The 21955-nt window shown below is 43.2% G+C and overlaps 1 pseudogene; it reads left to right on the forward strand.

The window, feature by feature from the left end:
- Nucleotides 1-21955, forward strand: part of LOC112069070 (guanine nucleotide-binding protein G(i) subunit alpha-3-like) — a 76665-nt pseudogene that overhangs the window by 29630 nt on the left and 25080 nt on the right.

The raw sequence follows: 21955 nt of genomic DNA on the forward strand, positions 1-21955 counted from the left end.
TGGGTGTGTGTGTGTGTTGGGTGGGACAGTGTGTTGTGTGTGTGTGTTGTGTTGGGTGACTGTGTGTGTGTGTGTGACTGTGTGTGTGTGTGTGGTGTGTGTGTGTGTGTGTGTGTGACTGTTACTGTTTGTGTGTTGTGTGTGTGACTGTGTGTGTGTGTGGTGTGTGTGTGTGTGTGTGTGGTGTGTGTGTTGTGTGTGTGTGTGTGTGTGTGTGTGGTGTGTTGGGGTGCAGTGTGTGTGTTGAGGTGACAGTGTGTGGTGTTGGGTGACGTGTGTGGTTGTGTTGTGTGTGTGTGTTGTGGTGTGTGTGTTGTGTGTGTGTGTGTGTGTGTGCTGTGTGTGTGTGTTTTGGGTGACGTGTGTGTGTGTGTGTGGTGTAGGGTCTTGAGTGTTGCATAGAGTCACAGTGTGCAAATATTTTGAAATAAAAAAGGTCAATAAAGTACGAGGTAAACTCAGTCAGTGCTAGCTGGTTTATCAGTCGTATGGCTTGGGGATGAACCGTTCCAGAGCCTGTTGGCTGGCAGACTTGATGCACCGGTACCCGTATGGCTTGGGACAGAACCTGTTCCAGAGGCTGTGGTGCAGACTTGATGCACCGGTACCTCTTTCCGGCGGCAGCAGAGAAAATTAGTCTTATTGGCTGGGTGGTGGGTCTTTGCGATTTTTCCGGACCTTCTTTTCCCACTCCTGATATGGAGGTCCAGGATGGCAGGCGCTCAACGCCCCCAGTGTATGTTACTGGGCTGTCCACCACACCCTCTGTAGCGCCATGCGAATCGAGGGGCGGTCCTGGGTGGCCATACCATAACAATGGCGGCCACATATGTTCTCAGATGACCGTTGTCGAAACTTTTTAGGATTGGATGGGACCATGTCGAACCTGTTGAGGAGTTGGAGGGACGCGTGTCGGCGCTTTGGATTGGAGGGACCCATGTCGAACCTTTTTGAGGGATTTGGAGGACCATGCAACCTGGTTTGGAGGACCATGTCGGACCACCCCAACACACTCACACACACACACACACACACACACACTGTCACCCCAACACACTGTCGTAGCCTTGACTATCATTAAATGTGAAGACTGTATATTATCAAAACAATTCTGTGTAATTTTAATTACGTCATTAAACTAATGATGTAACTTTAACTAGGAAGTCGGGGCACCACGGGAACATGTTTATAGTGTCAATTTCCCGAATTTAACTCTCTTCAGATATTTTCATATCTTGTCAATTATTAATGTTTTGTTACCTCATCAGTCATATTCTGAATGTCGCAAACCCTTGGATATCTGCACGACCCCTAGCCTAGATCATGAATCAGTGATGTACCCAATTGTTTTAATCATTTATTTACTAACTAACTTAATCACAGAATTACATAAGCACACACACAAATAGGTCATACATTGGTTACTGACATGATAGAAAAGTCCCTGGTGGGCTAAGCCGATATGACGGCTTGGTAGACTAAGGAAAGGGGGTGGGGGACAGCTCAAGAGAGGGGCAACTCAGAGCTGATAACTACACTCATAGAAATTGCTAATACTTTGAACATGAACAACCGCTCATTCGAAAATAAGTTGCAATTGACATATTTACGAGTATGTTTTGGTTGTCCCTCTCTGCGATCGCCGGTCCGTCTGCTGGATAGTCATTCGACAGAAAGCCTCAGGTTTGTCCACCAGAGATCAGAGTCCGTCGGAGTTGTAGGTTGTTATATTAGATACTTCAGAGTAGGGGAGAGCGAGGTACGTTGTCACACTTTTCACGCTGTCTAACATTTACTGGGCACAATACATCACAATGGTATAAATGTCATACCAAATGAAAGACTGAAGTCTTGGGCACATTTTGTATTCATTACATCTTCATATCTTATTTCAGTACGGAGTTGTAGACCGTTAAATAGAGAGTGTACTTGTGACAATTTGCCCCATCAGTGGGAAAATTGTCACGCTACGTCGGGTAAATTGTCACCTTGGATTATCAACAAATAAGAACAAAACTAATTAATTGAATATTGATTTTTAATTTCAAAATCAAATTTAACTTCATTAAAGAACTCAAAATAAAAACAATCATGCCAAGAAAATGTGGCAAATTATGCCTGTCAATCAAAACAATAATGCTGGCAGAGCACACATTCATTAAGTGGTACGACCACTTTACTTTGAAATTTGAAATCGAACGTTGACTGGCGTGCACATAGATCCACGGTATTTGTTTGAATCGGGAATGGAATGTAATTGTGCAGATAACTTGCTGAAATGTTTAAAGTCTTAACAAAACAAAACAGTGATGTTTAAACACCCTAATGCACCGTTTTGTAACAGCCTATACGACGGACATCCGTAATAATCAGAATCATCTTCAGTCACAGTTCTGGCACACATACATTGCCTGGCCTGAGGTGCAGGAATCATGGGCCCATTTGTTGCATCTCACACACTTCACCCAAGTCTCCTTTGGAAGGCTGTTTGAAAATGGCTCCACACAGACTAGGCAGAAATACTCCTTTTCATCTGATGAAGACTCTTCTACGATAAAAAATTTTTTAGCTGCCGCCTTGTTCTTTACTGATCCAGATTGACCCTCCCCCCCGCTTCCCTTTCTTAGGAAAACAGCCTTTTGCTAGATTGTGCCTTATTCTTAGTGCCTGCTTCACTGGTGTGCCAGTTAGAATTGCGGTGTTGCGCCGTTTTCTGCCTTGTCAAGCTGGTTTTCAGGGGGCTTTTGGATATGGCCGGATGTCCTCTGGAGATGGTAGTCTGCTGTCAGCTATGGGATTGCTGGGCGAGGGTGAGCTGGTGCTGACATGAGAACTGGGCAGGTCTGTGTCTGAGCTCGTGCTAGGCAGGGCTGGAATGGTGCTGGGGCCTGGCAGGTTGGTGCTAGGGCCTGGCAGGGCTGAAATAGTGCTAGGGCCTGGCTGGTTGGTGCTGGGGCCTGGCTGGTTGGTGCTGGGGCCTGCTGGGCTTGGTGTTGCTGGGCCTTGGCTGTGGTTCGGTGCTGGGGCCTGCTGCGTGTTTGGTGCTGGGGCCTGGTCTGGTGGTGGTGCTGGGCTGGCTGGTGGTTGGTGCTGGGGCCTGGCTGGTTGGTGCTGGGTCGGTGCTAGTGCCTGGCAGGGCTGGAATGGTGCTGGGGCCTGGCAGGTTGGTGCTGGGGCCTGGCAGGTTGGTGCTGGAATGGTGCTGGCAGGGCTGGAATCACACGCTGTGTTGATGTGCCTCGTTAGCGGCCCGTAGACAGACCTGTTTAAGGGTTGAAGCTGATGAGAGCAATGGGGTGGGAATGACAGCATAATTATGCCGTTTTCTTTGGCATGATTGAATGGACAGATGAGACTCGTGGTTTTGTCCAAAAGGAGTAAACAGGTCTTCTCCTTTGAGCACTTCGTATGCTCAACGAAATGTTTCAGGAAGTCAACAAAGTGCACATCTTTCATCCACCCAGAGGGATTTTCCCTTCCTTTTCAGGCCAGGTGTCTCGTTGATCAGGAAATGATTGGGGAAGTTGACACGGGGGAATATAAAATATGGAGGTGTATTATTATTCCCTGTGGCTGAGACGGCACAGGCCAGTGTGACGAGGGTACCCCTTTCAGCGGAGGTCAGTTACCCTACTTGTTTGAGTCCACGTCTGCCCCCCACTTTGTCAGGTTTATGTACAGTGGTCACCCCAGTTTCATCGACATTCCATACGTCTCCTGGTCTAAACTGATATCCCCCCCACTCTGTCAGGTTTATGTACAGTGGTCACCCCAGCTTCATCGACATTCCATACGTCTCCTGGTACCACTTGATATCTCTGTAGCACTTCTGCTACATTGTCGAAGATGGCATGAACATTTTCTCTCTGTTGAAGCTGCTTGTCCTGGCAAGGCTAGTTGCCTCCTCCTTTCTCAGCGACGGCATTGGGTGCTGCTTTTAAGAAGCCTGTAAACCCGCTCTACAGCTGGTGTGACACAGCAAAACTGGTAGGCAAGTCTTCTGACCTCACTTGGCGACAGACCAGAATACATGTCAGCTGACATAGTAATACACTGAACTAGCTGCATCTCCAAATCAGGTGGAAGAAACCTGCCGTGGTTTTGGATAGACAACCACTGTTGTTGGCGTGGCTGTCTTCCTGTCAACTTCTTCTCTGGTAACCTTTTGACAATACCGAGTCAGAGTACGGTCATTTATGTCAAAATCCTTCGCTGTACTCCTGATTTTTTTTGATTTTGTTCTGCAACTTCACCTGCCTCAATGCTTTTAACATCATGCCAGGTGGTGACCTGCCATTCTGTCTTTATTTTGTCATTTCTAACCATCCTTCCTTCCTTCCTTCCTTCCTTCCTTCCTTCCAAAACACATTTCTTCCTCATTGCAATTACATATTTATTACAGGCTTATTACTCCCACCTCCCTGTCTACTATCCTTGTTGCCACAATGCAGTTCATTGCACCACACTAAATTCATGACACTGTATGAAGTAGTGTGTGTGTGTGTGTGTGTGTGTGTGTGTGGATATACTGTCTCATATAGTAGACATGTAGTCTGTTAGTACACATACACGCCAGAACATGTCTTGTGTAGTCCAGGGATATGTCTGCTGCTCTAAACTATACGTATATATATTTTAACATTTTTATTTTACCTTTTATTTAACTAGGCAAGTCAGTTATGAACAATTATTTTTTTTCAATGACGGCCTAGGAACAGTGGGTTAACTGCCTTGTTCAGGGGCAGAACAACATATTTCTTTACCTTGTTAGCTCGGGGGATTCGATCTTGCAACCTTTCGGTTACTGGCCCAACACTCTAACCATTAGGCTACCTGCCGCCCCATATATACTAATCCCTTTACAGTAACATTTAATAATATTATCAGAGCTCAATCATTTTATACAACATTCAGATGTAAACCCCATAATTGAGAGGTGTATACAACTCAAAGAAACAGTCATTTGTGTCTCCTGTCCTTCATGAGGTCACCAAATGAAACAAACTCGACAGGACTGTTCCTTAAGTGTCCACGGACCATTTCAACTGCTTGGAATACAGAAATACTGTTCAATTATTCAAAAGTTTTGATGTCCAAGTGTTTCTTTGTGTACCACAGTTTACATTCCAATCTCGAAACACTACAGAGCATAAAGACAGCGTATTTTACGACCGCCATAAAGCTGTCCCCCCTCCCTCTGCCTCCCCCTCTGCGGGAGAGAGAGAGGGCGCTGTCCCCTCCCCCCTCCCTCTGCCTCCCCCTCTGCGGGAGAGAGAGAGGGCGCTGTAGAGAGGACACACTGCAACCTGATCCTTCACATCTTCACAGAAGAGTTATGACAACACACACACACCACACACACACACCACACTGTTACTTCAAAACACACACACACACACACCACACTGTTACTCCAAAACACACACACCACACACTGTCACTCCAAAACACAAACACTCACGCCATCATCTGCTCACTCACATAATCTGCACATACATTTATACTGACTCTGCACACCCACTCACATACAAGCTGCTGCTACTCTGTTTATCTTATGTCCTGTTGCTTAGTCACCTTCCCCCTACACATATCTACCTCCATCACTCCCCCTATACATATCTACCTCCAATACACTCCACCTACCTATCATATTACCATCCATTAACACACCACGTACACCTGTCGCAGTTATCCCCTATCATATAATACCATCACATCCTATCCACTATACATATGACCTCCACAACTCCCCTAGACATAATCTACTCCATCACCCACTATCCATATCTACTCGCATCACTCCCCCTTACAATAAGTCTACTCCAATCACTCCAGTATCTGTTCCTCCCCCTACACATATCTACCTCAATCACTCCCTAACATATCTACCTCCTCACTCACCCCTATACATATCCAGTACCCGTCCCTTCCACTCCCTCATACATACTACCTCCATCACTCCCCCTATACATATCTACCTCCATCACCTCCCCCTATACATATCTACTCCATCACTCCCCCAATACATATCTACCTACTACTTGCCCATTCCCCATATACATATCTACCTCCATCATTCCCCATATCACATATCACCTCCATCACTCCCCCTATACATATCTACCTCCATCACTCCAGTATCCTGTTCCCCTTTCCCCCATACATATTCTACCTCCATCACTCCCCTATACATATCTACCCCCATCACTCCCCTCCCTATCTACCCATCACCCATACATATCTATCTACCTCCATCATCCCCTATACATATCTAACCTCCATCACCCATACCTCCTACCCTAATCATACTACCTCATCACTCCATATCCTTCCCTCCCCCTATACATATCTACTCCATCACTCCCCCTATACATATCTACCTCATCACCCCCTAACAAACCTCCATCACTTACCCCCTATATATTCTACTAACCTCCAGCACTCCCCCTATACATATCTACCTCCATCACTCCCCCTATACATATCTACCTCCATCACAATACATATCTACCTCCATCACTCCCCCTATATATATCTACCTCCATCACTCCAGTATCCCTGTCACCTTCCCCCTATACATATCTACCTCCATCACTCCAGTATCCCTGCACATGTAAATATGGTGTTGGAAATTACTATTTAAATATATCCTTACTTACTTACTTTGTGTATTTCTTATTCTTATTTCTTGTGTTTTTTTTCTAGTATTACATTGTTATTGATTATTGAATGTTTTAGTTTGCAAGAAAGGCATTTCACTGTACTTGTGCACGTGACATTAAAACGTAATCAACCAATCAGTCAGTGTTCTAATGGGGATGTCTCTGTTGCCAGGACGATGCCCGTCAGCTGTTTGTATTGGCTGGTACAACGGCAGAGGGTGTGATCTCATCAGATCTGACCGGCGTGATACGGAGACTGTGGACGGACAGCGGGGTCCAGACCTGCTTCCTACGCTCCAGAGAGTACCAGCTCAACGACTCTGCCTCCTAGTAAGACACACAAAGACAGACAGACAGAGTGTACACACACACACATTTTTAAAAACATTTTAGTCAATTAGCAGACGCTCTTATCCGGAGCGACTTACAATTAGTGCATTTATCGTAACATAGCTTTGTGAGACAAGCAATCGTATTATGTACATTTTCCCTCAACTAAGTATTTATCCGCAAAGTCACTTCTAGTAGGGAGGAGAGTCGAGGTGACGTGAGAGTTATTTTAAGGAACTCTTCAAAGCGGGTAGGGTTTCAGACGTTTTTCGAAAGATTGGGCAAAGGACTCCGCTGTCCTGACTTTAGGGGGAAACTTGTTCCACCATTGGGGTGGCAGGACAGAGAAGAGCTTTGACTGGGCCAAGAGGGAGCTGCCTTCCTGTAGGGGTGGGAGAGCCAAGAGACCAGAGGTGGCGGAAAGGAATGCTCAGGTTGGGGTGTAGGGTTTTAGCACACACACACACACACACACACACCTCTTCCACTTGTCATGCCTATAAACTGGTTTAATGTACACGTAATCAAAGATACACACTGGCAGTTTACAATGCAGGAAGTAGGAACTGAATATCAGCTTGTTCTTTACACAGAGGGAGAGAGAGCGAGCACGATGCTGGTGAATTTATCACAGATAAATGCAGATAATGGAGATAAATGAAAGCATTCGAGGTAGATGGTAGTGGATAATATTATAATGAGGGCCCTCGGAATTCAGGCATTAAAACAGAAATCAACAATATAAGAAAATGTATTGACCTTTTTTAGTAGGGAATCAACTAAATGAATTTGCCCAAGTTCATGACAAGTGATTCGTATGTCCTGCAACTTTTCTGAAGAGGCAACGAGAATGCCTGTGTGTGTGTGTGTGTGTGTGTACCACTTTGTGTAGCTGTTAGCATTGATGCTAATGAAGATGAGCTTCTAGTAGATGGAAAGGCTTTCTGAAAAACCTTCTAAATGAAATGTTAACTAAAAAGTAGCCTATGCTTACCTGAAAGAATGATATCATCATTATTTTAGTCAACCCAGTGGGTATTTATTTAGCAAACTCTACCATGTGCGCTAAACAACAGTCTCTTGCTAGGTGCGCACTTGAATTTAAAAAAAACACCTCAATCTAAATTTCCCAGATTTTTCCCCCCAGACCTCAAAAGTGGTCTCATGTGTTTTCAAGCATTGTTGTGGACTTACAACATCCAATTAAGTTGTTTTTCAATAATAAAAAAATAAAAAAAAGTGATTTTTGAGAGCGAAAACCTGAAATAAATGGGATAAACAGAAACCTGGAAAATCTAAAAGGAATTTGGGAAAGAACAAAATAACAGATGTTATAGGGCCCTACCTAATGGTCATTTTGGATTAATTTAGGCTATGTAAAATCTGAAAGATATAATAGTTAAGATCGATATAACCCTTTATTTTTTTCAATGTAACCTTTTTTAAATACATTTTTCTGTTTTGAATAAAATAAATACGGGGCCTTCGGGAAAGTACTGTCCCCTTTTAGATTAGTCTTATTCTAAAATTGATTAAATCGTTTTTTCCCTCATCAATCTACACACAATACCCCATAATGACAAAGCAAAAACAGGTTTATAGAAATGGTCGCAAATTTAGCGGATTTTTGTTGTTGTTGACATTTCACATTTACTTAAGTATTCAGACCCTTTACTCAGTACTTTGTTGAAGCACCTTTGGGATTAAAGCCTCAAGTCTTCTTGGGTATGACGCTATAAGCTATTTGGGGAGATTCTCCCATTCTTCTCTACAGATCCTCTCAAGCTCTGTTAGGTTGGATGGCAGCATCGCTGCACAGCTATTTTCAGGTCTCTCCAGAAATGTTTGATCGGGTTCAAGTCCAGGCTCTGGCTGGGCCACTCAAGGACATTCAGAAAATTGTCCCAGAACCACTCCTGTGTTGTCTTGGCTGTGTGCTTAGGGTCGTTGTCCTGTTGGAAGGTGAACCTTTGTATCAGTCTGAGGTCCTGAGTACACTGGAGCAGGTTTTCATCAAGGATTTCTCTCTACTTTGCTCCGTTCATCTTTCCCTCGATCCTGACTAGTCTCACAGTCACTGTCACTGAAAAACATCCCCATAGCATGATGCTGCCACCACCATGCTTCACCGTAAGGATGGTGCCAGGTTTCCTCCAAACGTGACGATTGGCATTCAGGCCAAAGAGTTCAATCTTGGTTTAATCAGCCCACTCCAAGTGGGCTGTTATGTGCCTTTTACTGAGGAGTGGCTTCCATCTGGCCTCTCTATCATAAAGGCCCGATTGGTGGAGTGTTGCAGAGATGGTTGTCCTTCTGGAAGGTTCTCCCCTCTCCACAGAGGAGCTCCGTCAGAGGGACCATCGGGTTCTTGGCCCTTCTCCCCTGATTGCTCAGTTTGGCCGGGCGGCCTGCTCTAGGAAGAGTCTTTGTGGTTCCAAACTTCTTCCATTTAAAAATGAAGGCCACTATGTTCTTGGGGACCTTCATTGCTGCAGACATTTTTTGCTACCCTACCCCAGATCTGTGCCTCGACACAATCCTGTCTCTGAGCTCTACAGACAATTCCTTCGACCTCATGGCTTCTTTTGCTCTGACATGCACTGTCAACTGTGACCTACAGACGGGTGTGTTGCCTTTCCAAATCATGTCCAATCAACCTGTTTTCTCTTTGTCATTATGGGGTATTGTGTGTAAATAGATGAGGGTGGAAAATATTGTTTTTAATACATTTTAGAATTAGGCTGTAACGTAACACTGTGGAAAAAAAGTCAATGGGTCTGAATACTTTCCCGAATGCACTGTAAATTGAAGAACAAACATTGTGGCCATTCAAATCTTGCAGTTAAACTGTCAATAATACTTTTATAATCTCAAGAGAAGACAGGTTTAATGTTCTCTTACTTGAAAATGATCCTCGCCATATAGTCTTGGACCAGTGTTTCCCAAACTCGGGGACCCTGGGGGCACCTCATCTACTACTTTTACTATTTGGCTGGCCACTCTACGTACTTCTGCAGAACACTGTTTCTGACAGGTTAAATTGTGTTTATTTCATGCTAAACCTCAGAGGAGGTGCAGAAACCGGATCAGTAGAGAGAGAGACAAGATGTGTCTTGTTCTCCTCTGTCTTGTACGAGCTTGTTTTACAATGCAGCTTTTTTTTTGAGAATATAAACCTAGCTGATTTGCATTCCACAATGCACTGAGAGATTTATGATACACAATGTCAACACTAACATGACTCCGCTGTTATCATTTCAGTTATGAAATATTAGTTGGTCTATTGTGTAAATTCATTTTTATTACACTGTGGATTGACGAATAAGGTATTGTAATTTATACTCCGAGTCGGTATTCATAGCATCATAAGAAGAAATTCCCCTCGACCACTCCCACAAATTGGGGAAACCAAACATTATTTTCCATTGACCCCCCATTGTAAAAGAGCCAACTTTGTTGTTATACAAAACATGCCTAAAAGCTGCTGTGTTTTTCCAATGAAAGTATTCACACCACTTGACTTTTCCCACGTTGTGTTAGTCTGAATTTAAAATGGATTAAATTAAAATAAAAATTGTTACTGGTCTACACACAATACCCTTAATGTAAAAGTGTAACTATGTATATCGAATTTTGACTATTTCATGAAAAATGAAAAGCTGGAATGTCTTCAGTTGGTAAGTAGTTAACCTCTTTGTTAGGGCAAACCTAAATACATTCAGGAGTAAAAAAAGTCACAAGTTGCATGGACTCACACTAATATCATTAAATAATGATGTTTAATATGAGTTTTGAATGAATATCTCGTCTCTGTACCACCCACATACATTTATCTGTAAGGTCCCTCAGTCGAGCAGTTCATTTCAAACTCCTATTCAACCACAAAGACCAGGGAGGTTTTCCAATGGTTTGCAGAGATGGGTCAAATAAAAAAAGCAGACATTGAATATCCCCTTTGAGCACGGTGAAGTTATTTTGTACACTTTGGGTGGTGTATCAATACACCCAGTCACGACAAAGATACAGGCGTCCTTCCTAACTCAGTTTTCGGAGAGGAAGGAAACCGCTCAGGGATTTCACCATGAAGCCAATGATGACTTTAAAACAGTTATAGAGTTGAATGGCTGTGATAGGAGAAAACTGAGGATGGATCAACGGCATTGTAGTTTCTCCACAATACTAACCTGATTGACAGAATGAACAGAATAAAAAAAGATTCCAAAACATGCATCCTTTTTACAACAAGGCACTGAAGTAACACTGCAAGAAATGTGGCAAAGCAATTTACACTTTGTATTGAGGATAGAAGTTATGTTTGGGGAAAAGACAACATTACTGAGTACCACTCTCCATTTCTTCAAACATAGTGATGGCTGCACCATTACATGTTTTATTTAACCTTTATTTAACCAGGTAGACCAGTTGAGAACAAGTTCTCATTTACAACTGCGACCTGGCCAAGATAAAGCAGTGCCACATAAACAACACAGTTACACATGGGATGAACAAACACAAGAGAAAAAATCTGTATACAGTGTGTGCAAATGAAGTAAGGAGGTAAGTCAATAAATAGGCCATAGTGGTGAAATAATTACAATTTAGCAATTAACACTGCAGATGAGGTTGTGCAAGTAGAAACACTGGTGTGCAAAAGAGCAGAAAAACATATGGGGATTAGGTAGGTAGTTGGATGGGCTATTTACAGATGGGCTATTTACAGACGGGCTATTTACAGACGGGCTATTTACAGACGGGCTGTGTACAGACGGGCTATTTACGGACGGGCTGTGTACAGATGGTCTATGTATAGCTGCAGCTGTACACAGGTTTTTAGAAATGTTTGTAAATGTATAAAAAAAAATTAAGATACCTTATTTATTCAGACCCTTTGCTATGAGACTTGAAATTGAGCTCAGGTGCATCCTGTTTCCATTGATCATCCTTGAGATGTTTCTACAACTTGATTGGCGTCTACCTGTGGTAAAACATTTTTGTTTTATATACATTTGCAGAAAATCCTAAAAACCTATTTTCACTTTGTCATCATGGGGTATTGTGTCTAGATTGATGATATTTTTTTTTTTTTAAGTAATCCATTTTAGAATAAGGCTGTAACGTAACAACGTGTAAAAATTCAAGGTGAGTACTTTCTGAATACACTGTAGCTCAGTTTACCAACACATTTATCACTGCATTCAGTCTGAACCCCAAGAATAAACAGAAGCATTACACAGGGGAAGGAGAAACAAAGAATAAAGTTGTAAAAATAGTACACCACTTTTCAAGGTGTTACTGAGTGTAGATATTATCAACACAGGAGAACAACAAGTGACCAAAGCAGCAAATGGAAAATTAGTGAAGGTAGTGGTTAGAGTGTAGAAGCGGGAGGTAGCCTAGTGGTTAGAGTGTAGGGGCGGCAGGTAGCCTAGTGGTTAGAGTGTAGGGGCGGCAGGTAGCCTAGTGGTTAGAGTGTAGGGGCGGCAGGTAGCCTAGTGGTTAGAGTGTAGGGGGGCAGGTAGCCTAGTGGTTAGAGTGTAGGGGCGGCAGGTAGCCTAGTGGTTAGAGTGTGTAGGGGCGGCAGGTAGCCTAGTGGTTAGAGCGTTGGACTAGTAACCGAAAGGTTGCAAGATCAAATCCCCGAGCTGACAAGGTAAAAATCTTTCGTTCTGCCCCTGAACAAGGCAGTTAACCCACTGTTCCTAGGCCGTCATTGTAAGTAAGAATTAGTTCTTAACTAACTTGCCTAGTTAAATAAAGGTAAAATAAATTTAAAAAATAAGATGGAGAGTTTCAAAGTGTCTGAAGTTGAGGGACCATACAAGGAATAGTGTGGAATAAGGGGTAGCTAGAGATGGTTGGCGATGGAATAAACATTTAAAATGGGGTGCTGGTGGGCTTCTGCATCCGTTTTTAGGTTGTCACAAATATCTGGCCCATGTCCAGTCATACTTGGGGTCTCCACGTGTGTCCTTCGATATCATTCCGTCTCAGTTGCAGCAGTCAAATCGTGGTCATCGTGTGTCTGTGAATCACATCATTATTAAAGTCCATTGGTGATCACAGCATTTCAACAAATTGAGCCATAGACAATACAACCTAAGCATTTGAGGACAGTGTTTTGTTGACAACATGGTGGTTTTATTCTATGTCTACTGTGTGTGAATGATGGAAGAATCTTATAACATTTTTATTTAACCTAACCAAGTCAGTTAAAAAAGTATTATTTACAATGACGGCCTACACCGGCCATACCCGGCCGACGCTGGGCCAATTGTGCACCGCCCCTATTGGACTCCCAATCTCGGACTGTTGTGATACCCTGGTTCGAATCCAGGCTGTGTCTGTAGTGACGCCTCAAGCACTGAGATGCAGTGCCTTAGACCGCTGCGCCACTCGGGAGCTCCAATCGTACCGCAGCTGTAGGTCCATTTGAGTGTGTGTGTGTGGTCACTTAGGCCTGCACATCAACCAGTACAGGGACCATTGGAGACTTGGGATACTAGCTCTCAAAGAGCTGCTTGAATGTCTTTGGATGTCTTCAGATAGAGATATAAGCTGTTTTTCAATCTCAAGGCCATCAGATTGCTTAACAGCAATCACTAACTCAGAGAGGCTGCTGCCTACATTGAGACCCAATCCCAGGACACTAATAAATGGATCACTGGTCACTTTAAACAATGGCACTTCTAAATAATGCCACTGTAATAATGTTTACATATCTTACATTACTCATCACATGTACACATTCTCATTCACCTTTTAGATTTGTGTGTATTAGGTAGTTGTTGTCGGAATTGTTAGATATTACTGCACTGTCGGAACTAGAAGCACAAGCATTTCCCTACACTCACATTAACATCTGCTAACCATGTGTATGTGACCAATAAAATTTGATTTAATTCGATTTTTTATAAAGGTCAATTACAAAATGGAGGAAATTAATCTGTGGCTTAGATCGAATTCAAAGTTGGCACAAATGATAAACGAAGCAATACGATACAACAAACTACTACACATATGAAAGACTGTACTACACAAGCCAGTACAATAGCTTACGTATGGAGAGGAACCTAAAGGCACATAGAGTACCAACCAATACTACTCACCCGACAGACAGGGCAGGTGTGGACCAGTGCTGCCTTCTGGTTCTCAGCTGCGCCCTTCTTCTTAGCAGCCGCCACCATGGCATCAGTCAACAACTTCAACTTGAGAGTGGAGCATTGCGTTCTATGTCAAAGCATAGCCTATCGCCGTGATTCGGTGTGTTGATTTATTTAAGTCAGGTGTTGGAGCTGGGCTCTTCTGGACACACCTGTTCTTCCAGGTTGAACCAGCTGACCTAGTTGAGAGGTGATGAGTCTCAGGCACATCCATTGGTTCTGGAATAGAGAGAGTGCAATTTGGCATCAATAACATGACAGTAATTCTACCTCAAAAACAAATGTGTGAATACCAATTTAATTTAAAACCCACCATAGCAGGTAGGACTAAATGAGGTTACGTAACCTTACCTACTAGCTATAAACACAGCAAAACAAGAAACGTCCCTTCAGGACCCTGTCTTTCAAAGAAAATTTGTAAAAAGCCAAATAACTTCACAGATCTTCATTGTAAAGGGTTTAAACACTGTTTCTCATGCTTGTTCAATGAAATATACACAATTAATGAACATGCACCTGTGAAAAGGTCGTGAAGACACTGACATCTTACAGACGGTAGGCAATTAAGGTCACAGTTGTGAAAAATTAGGACACTAAAGAGGCCTTTCTACTGACTCTGAAAAACACCAACAGAAGATACCCAGGGTCCCTGCTCATCTGCTTGAACTTGCCTTAGGCATGCTGCAAGGAGGCATGAGGACTGCAGATGTGGCCAGGGCAATAAATTGCAATGTCCGTACTGTGAGACGCCTAAGACAGTGCTACAGGGAGCGGACAGCGGATCGTCCTCGCAGTGACAGACCACGTAACAACACCTGCACAGAATCGGTACATCCGAACATCACACCTGCGGGACAGGTACAGGATGGCAACAACAACTGCCCGAGTTACACCAGGAATGCACAATCCCTCCATCAGTGCTCAGACTGTCCGCAATAGGCTGAGAGAGGCTGGACTGAGGGCTTGTAGGCCTGTTGTAAGGCAGGTCCTCACCAGACATCACCAGCAACAACATCGCCTATGGGCACAAACCCACCGTCGCTGGACCAGACAGGACTGGCAAAAAGTGCTCTTCACTGACGAGTCGCGTTTTTTTCTCACCAGGGGTGATGGTCGGATTCGCGTTTATCGTCGAAGGAATGAGCGGTACACCGAGGCCTGTACTCTCGGTTTGGAGGTGGAGGGTCCGTCATGGTCTGGGGCGGTGTCTCTCAGCATCATCGGATTGAGCTTGTTGTCATTGCAGGCAATCTTAACGTTGCGCGTTACAGAGAAGACATCCTCCACCCTCATGTGGTACCCTTCCTGCAGGCTCATCCTGACGTGACCCTCCAGCATGACAATGCCACCAGCCGTACTGCTCGTTCTGTGCATGATTTCCTGCAAGACAGGAATGTCCGTGTTCTGCCGTGGCCAGCGAAGAGCACGGATCTCAATCCAATTGAGCACGTCTGGGACCTGTTGGATCAGAGGGTGAGGGCTATGGCCATTCCCCCCAGAAATGTCCGGGAACTTGTAGGTGCCTTGGTGGAAGAGTGGGGTAACATCTCACAGCAAGAACTGGCAAATCTGTTGCAGTCCATGAGGAGGAGATGCACTGCAGTACTTAATGCAGCTGGTGGCCACACCAAATACTGTTACTTCTTATTTTGACCCCTCCACTATTGGCATTGTTGAATTCGATTTTCATAATAGCATAATAGCATAAGAGAACTGATGGTTTGGTTAGCTAAGCTAGCAAGTCTGTTTGTTTGGTTACCAAGGCAACTACTGTAACTATCTAGTAGACGTGCTAGCTACTTCAATGAATGTTGAACACATTTCTTAGCGGCTAAAATAGCCTTGGTACAAGCGTCATTATCAATTCGTGGCTCGATTCACAACGTGGGATGTGAGAGCGCATTATTTTTCAGAGTACGCATAGCCCCTCGTTGATTACCCCTTACGTCATGTAGCCTACACGCAGTGTATTATACTGTGCAGTAGTGTACGTACAATATACTGTAATTGTACACCAGTAGCTAAAAGAGAGAACTAGCTATACATGTACTGAATATTTAGACAATGTTTACAATAGGAGAAAGTTCACTAAGACCAAAAACAATGGTGTATTATTTTGTCCCAGTGAGTTTATTTACAGTTATGATAAATGCGAAGTTATGGCTACCTTTGGCGCCTATATCGCACACACCCTAGGCTAGGGTAAGGTAGGTTAGTGTGAAGGAGACTTTGTTTTGGAAACACAGGAAGTGTAGTGGTTGTTGGAGGTCGGAGCTGTCTGTCCACATAAGACCTGGGTTCAAATAGTATTTAAATTCATTTAAATACATTATCTGTGCTTGATTGAGCTTGCCTGGCTAATGGACTAATATAATAGTCCCAGAAGTGCAAAAATCCAGCCTCCTGGGACTACAGGCAGGCTAGAGAAAAGGCTCAAAGTATTTGAAAGATTTTAAATATTCTTTGAACCCAGGTCTTGTTGTATCTAGGTGTCCTCTGTCTGCATAGCTGCTTGGCTGGAGAGACTAGTAGTGAGTCAGTCTATCCCTAGCCTACCCTCTCTGTTTTCACTCAAACCTCTAGCAACCAATGTTTATCAACATATGAAACCATATTCAGACTGAATTCACATGGATCACGTAGATTTCACAGTCCTCGGCTGTCTGTCTGTTTCTGTCTCTGTCCAGAGAATATGTCCTTCAGTCCAGTTCACTAGACTATTGTTCTACTGTTGTTAGTAAAAATTAAATTAAAAGGGCTTTACATAAATGGTTCTGGCCAACTACTCCGATATTGACACCATCGTCAGTCACGTAGGTTTTAACGACCTTCGCTTTAGGTGATCTGAGGGAGGACCCTAAACGAGTAGAAGAAGAAACTTTGCAACGACAGGAATGTCTCCTTTTGTGACAACTTTGATTTGCTGTGGGAGCAACGAGCAGGATTCACACTAACCGCCAGGGGTTCCAGGATTGTTTCCAACAACATCAAACTGTTTTAGAGACTGACAGACAGGGCCTGGTAGTGCTCCAGTCCCATCAACATCAAACTGTTTTAGAGACTGACGGACAGGGTCTGGTAGTGCTCCAGTCCCAGCAACATCAAACTGTTTTAGAGACTGACAGACAGGGTCTGGTGGTGCTCCAGTCCCAGCAACATCACACTGTTTAGAGACTGACAGACAGGGTCTGGTAGTGCTCCAGTCCCAGCAACATCACACTGTTTTAGAGACTGACAGACAGGCTGGTAGTGCTCCAGTCCCAACAACATCACACTGTTTTAGAGACTGACAGACAGGGTCTGGTACTGCTCCAGTCCAACAACATCACACTGTTTAGAGACTGACAGACAGGGTCTGGTAGTGCTCCAGTCCCAGCAACATACACATGTTTTAGAGACTGACAGACAGGGTCTGGTAGTGCTCCAGTCCCAGCAACATCACACTGTTTTAGAGACTGACAGACAGGCCTGGTAGTGCTCCAGTCCCAAACAACATCAAACTGTTTTAGAGACTGACAGACAGGGTCTGGTAGTGCTCCAGTCCCAGCAACATCAAACTGTTTTAGAGACTGACGGACAGGGCCTGGTAGGGCTCCAGTCCCAGCAACATCAACCTGTTTTAGAGACTGACAGACAGGGCCTGGTAGGGCTCCAGTCCCAACAACATCAAACTGTTTTAGAGACTGACGGACAGGGCCTGGTAGTGCTCCAGTTCTCCCTGTCAGAATAAGCAACAGAGGACTTGGAAAGCGTTTCGACTCCTGTAGAAATGGCACTATGGTTATTGTGAGTAAACTAATGTATGTTCCTTTTAACTCTGCCTTCTAGCGAGTTTATACAAACTGTCATATCCTGCCATTCCCCCCAGACTACAGCTTTTCATACTCTGAAAGGGGAAACGGGTGTGGGGTGACCGCCTCTATTTTTACTAAGGACATTTTGTTTGTCAACTTTGGGTATTTTGAGCATCATGCTATACTGTTTAAATGTCAGCTACCAGTGCTGGCTATAACCCTGTAGAGGCCAACAAAGCACTGCCCCACTTTCTTTCCTGGTTTCTCTGAACTATTGTCTGTTGTCCTTGAGAACTATGATACAAATCATTGTGTTTTTAATATTCATGTTGACAGACTGACTCCAAGGCCATTTGAATTTATGTTTTGTTTTTTGGCTCTATGGACTTTATCCAACATGTTACTGGGCCCAGCCATAACCACAGCCATAGTCTGGACCTGGTTATTACCAAGAGGCTTTCTACTGGGCCCAGCCATAACCACAGCCATAGTCTGGACCTGGTTATTACCAAGAGGCTTTCTATTGACATATCCTCTATTGTTGATGTTTCTTTATCTGATCAAAACTATATTTTTTACTGCCTTGTTGCCCACAGCACAGGGTAATACTGAACGCATTATTAAGAAACACTATCTTACCTCTGAAGTTGATGCAGATGTTATTGTGTCTGAACAATACACCACCACCTATTCTGCCTTCCTCATGTGATGATTTAGTTAACTTTAATAACAAATGAAGGGCAACCATTGATGCCATAGCTCCAGTAAGGTTGAAAATGGACACATCCAAACCGAGAGCCCGTTGGATGTGGTGAGGAAACAAATACATTAAAGAGAAATTATAGAGCGGAATTGGAGAAAGTCAAAGTTGCAGGTCCATTATGATATTCTGAGAGAACAACTTGGCGTATATAACAAGGTGATTCGATAATGCCAGATGGGCTCATTTTTCTAACTTGATCACTAATAATCAGATTAATTAAACAGTGCTCTTCTCGACCATTGATGGCCTGATAAATCCTACCCCCCGCAAACCTATGTGAACTTTCCTCCACATGTAAATGTGATGAGTTTGAGGCATATTTCAGAGATAAATAACCAACATTTAAGCTGGGTATCAGTAAAGCAAGACATGATGAGAAGTTTGATATGTGCCCTAGCCTACCACGCAAAGGCGCTATGGAGTTATTTTCCCTGGTTGACACAGACATGCTCAGGAAAAAAATATCACAACTTAAGTCTTCTACCTGCCTTCTCGATCCTATTCCCACCACCACCTTCCAAAAAAATGTAATTGCATATCTGAAGAAGTGCAAGCTGTTAATCACTCCCTGTTCACTGGCACTTTCCCCACTGCTCTAAAAACTGCTATGGTGAAACCCCTTTAGAAAATTAATCTAGATTCTTCAACTTTTAGCAATTTTCGACCCAAATTTCACCAACCTTCCATTCTTAAGCCAAATTCTGGAGAAATTGGTTTTCAAACAGCTAAAAAATATATATTTTTTAAAATCCAATCTGGGTTTTGTGTCCACCACAGCACAGAGACAGCCTTAGTTAAAGTGGTAAATGATCTTAGAGCCAATACAGATGCCAAACAGCTCTCTGTCCTCTTGGATTTAGGTGCTGCATTCGACACTGGTGACCATGATGTCCTTCTGGACAGACTGGAGATGTGGATGGCTTCTCTAGTCCAGTTCTAAATTGGTTTAGGACATATTTAACCGGTCGAGAGTTTTGTCACCCTTGGTGAACATAACTATGAGAATTTTCAGGTCTGGTAATTTTTTAAATTAAAATAAATTAGGATTCCCATTAGCTGTTGCAAAAACAGCAGCTACTCTTTCTGGGGTCCACGTGAAAACATTACATAACATTAATAGACAAGAACAGACCAAGGATTACAAATGTAAAAAACAGCCTACATTTCAATGTATACATACAAAATATATACAGTACCATTCAAAAGTTGTTGTTGGTGTGTTGGGTCATTGTCCTGTTGAAAAACAAATGATAGTCCCCCTAAGCGCAAAACAGATGGGATGGCGTATCACTGCAGAATGCTGTGGTAGCCATGCTGGTTAAGTGTGCCTTGAATTCTAAATAAATCACTGACAGTGTCACCAGCAAAGCACCCCCACACCATCACACCTCCTCCTCCATGCTTCATGGTGGAAACCACACATGCAGAGATCATCCGTTCACCTACTCTGCGTCTCACAAAGACACAGCATTTTTTGCAAGTTTAAAGCGTACTGTTAGCTAGCTAGCGACGTTAGATTGCTGGCTCGCTAGCTAACGTTACATGTAGGATCTGTAGTAATACTATTCGAATCAGAAATCCGTTTGCATTGCTAGGTATAGCCTAATGTTAGCTAGCTAACATTGAACCTAGTTGGTTAGCTCTTTAGCTACCTGCAGCTTCACACTACAGCTATGACAATGTTTGTATTGGAAGTAGTATGAGTTGGGATTATGCCGGTTCATTGATTAGCTAGGTAAACAAAAGACTCCACTTCGCCAGATGATTACATGACCCATCAAGTTAGACAGGTGTGTCTGGGAGTGATTACGTGTGTTTCATGAACATGCGTACGTGTCTTGACAATAGTGACCCATCCACTTAGCTAGATGTGTCTGGGGGTTGGTTATAGCATTTCTTTCACATGACCCATCAATTTAGACAAGTGTGTCGGGTAAGCGTCATCTAATAATTGTAAAATATTTCTGTTTTTGATATTGTTACTATTCAAGTAACCATTTCACTGTACCGTTTACAACTTATTCTGTAACCTGTGCATGTGACAAATATAGTGTGTTTACCAGAGATGGTAATGTGAAGAACATGACCTGCACCAAAGTCAGATTAGGATACAGGTCAAGGACTAGATCAAATGTATTTTTACCTAGAGCTTTTCCTTATTGTAGGCTACTACTTTTACCACGTTTAGTCTTGAAATCGTTGGTTGTTTACTAAACTACTCACTCTGTTTAGCACATGGCCTCATGTGAATCCTTAAAGAGATGGGTGGGGCTAAAGCTTAAGATGGTGGGAACGATGCTGAATGGGTTTAGAGAAAGAAGAGCTCTCCAGTAGGTGTCCCAAAACATTCAAGGGACATTTTCCCAAAAGTGGAGTTTCATGTTTATTTGACATTTTAGTCATTTAGCAGACGCTCTTATCCAGAGTGATTTACAGTGATGAGTGCATACATTTCATACTTTATTTTTTTCGCTGAACTGGTCTCCCGTGGGAATCGAACCACAACCCTGGTGTTGGAAGCGCCATGCTCTACCAACTGAGCTACATGGGACATTATTAACTTTCAAACCAGAATTACTTTCCCATTGTTCCCCAACTGCAGTGTATGATATACCATTTTCCAGCTATGAGTCTCTACTTTTATCCAATGTAAAACATATTTTTAAAACACTTTCAAATTTTGCTAGATAAGATCGAGGCGGTTGGTCACAGATGAGTTGAAAAGCCATAAAAAAAACGTTTTCTCAACAACAGGTTATGGTCAATAATATCAACGGCTGCCCTGAAATCTAACAGTACAACTCCCACAATCGTCTTGTTATCAATTTCTTTCAACCAATCATCAGTCATTTGTGTCAGTTGTTGAGTGCCCTTCTCTAGAAGCATGCTAAAAGTATGTTGTTAATTTGTTTACAGAGAAATAGCTTTGTATTTGGTCAAACACCATTTTTTCCAACAGTTTGCTAAGAGCTGGCAGCAAGCTGATAGGTCTGCTGTTAGAACCAGTAAAGGCCGCTTTATCACTCTTGGGTAGCGGAATGACTTTGGCTTCCCTCCAGGCCGGAGGACAAACACCTTCCTCCAGACTCAGATTAAAGATATGACAGATAGGAGTGGCCAACAGTCCGCTACCATCCTCAGTAGCTTTCCATCTAAATTGTAAATGGTTTGTCATCATTGATCAAATAAAAAATAAAAAAATCAGCCTCTCCCACACCAACTTTACAAAATTCTAACTTAGAATGC

The sequence above is a fragment of the Salvelinus sp. IW2-2015 genome, unplaced genomic scaffold (genome assembly GCF_002910315.2).
Source record: "Salvelinus sp. IW2-2015 unplaced genomic scaffold, ASM291031v2 Un_scaffold890, whole genome shotgun sequence".
NCBI lineage: Eukaryota > Metazoa > Chordata > Actinopteri > Salmoniformes > Salmonidae > Salvelinus > Salvelinus sp. IW2-2015.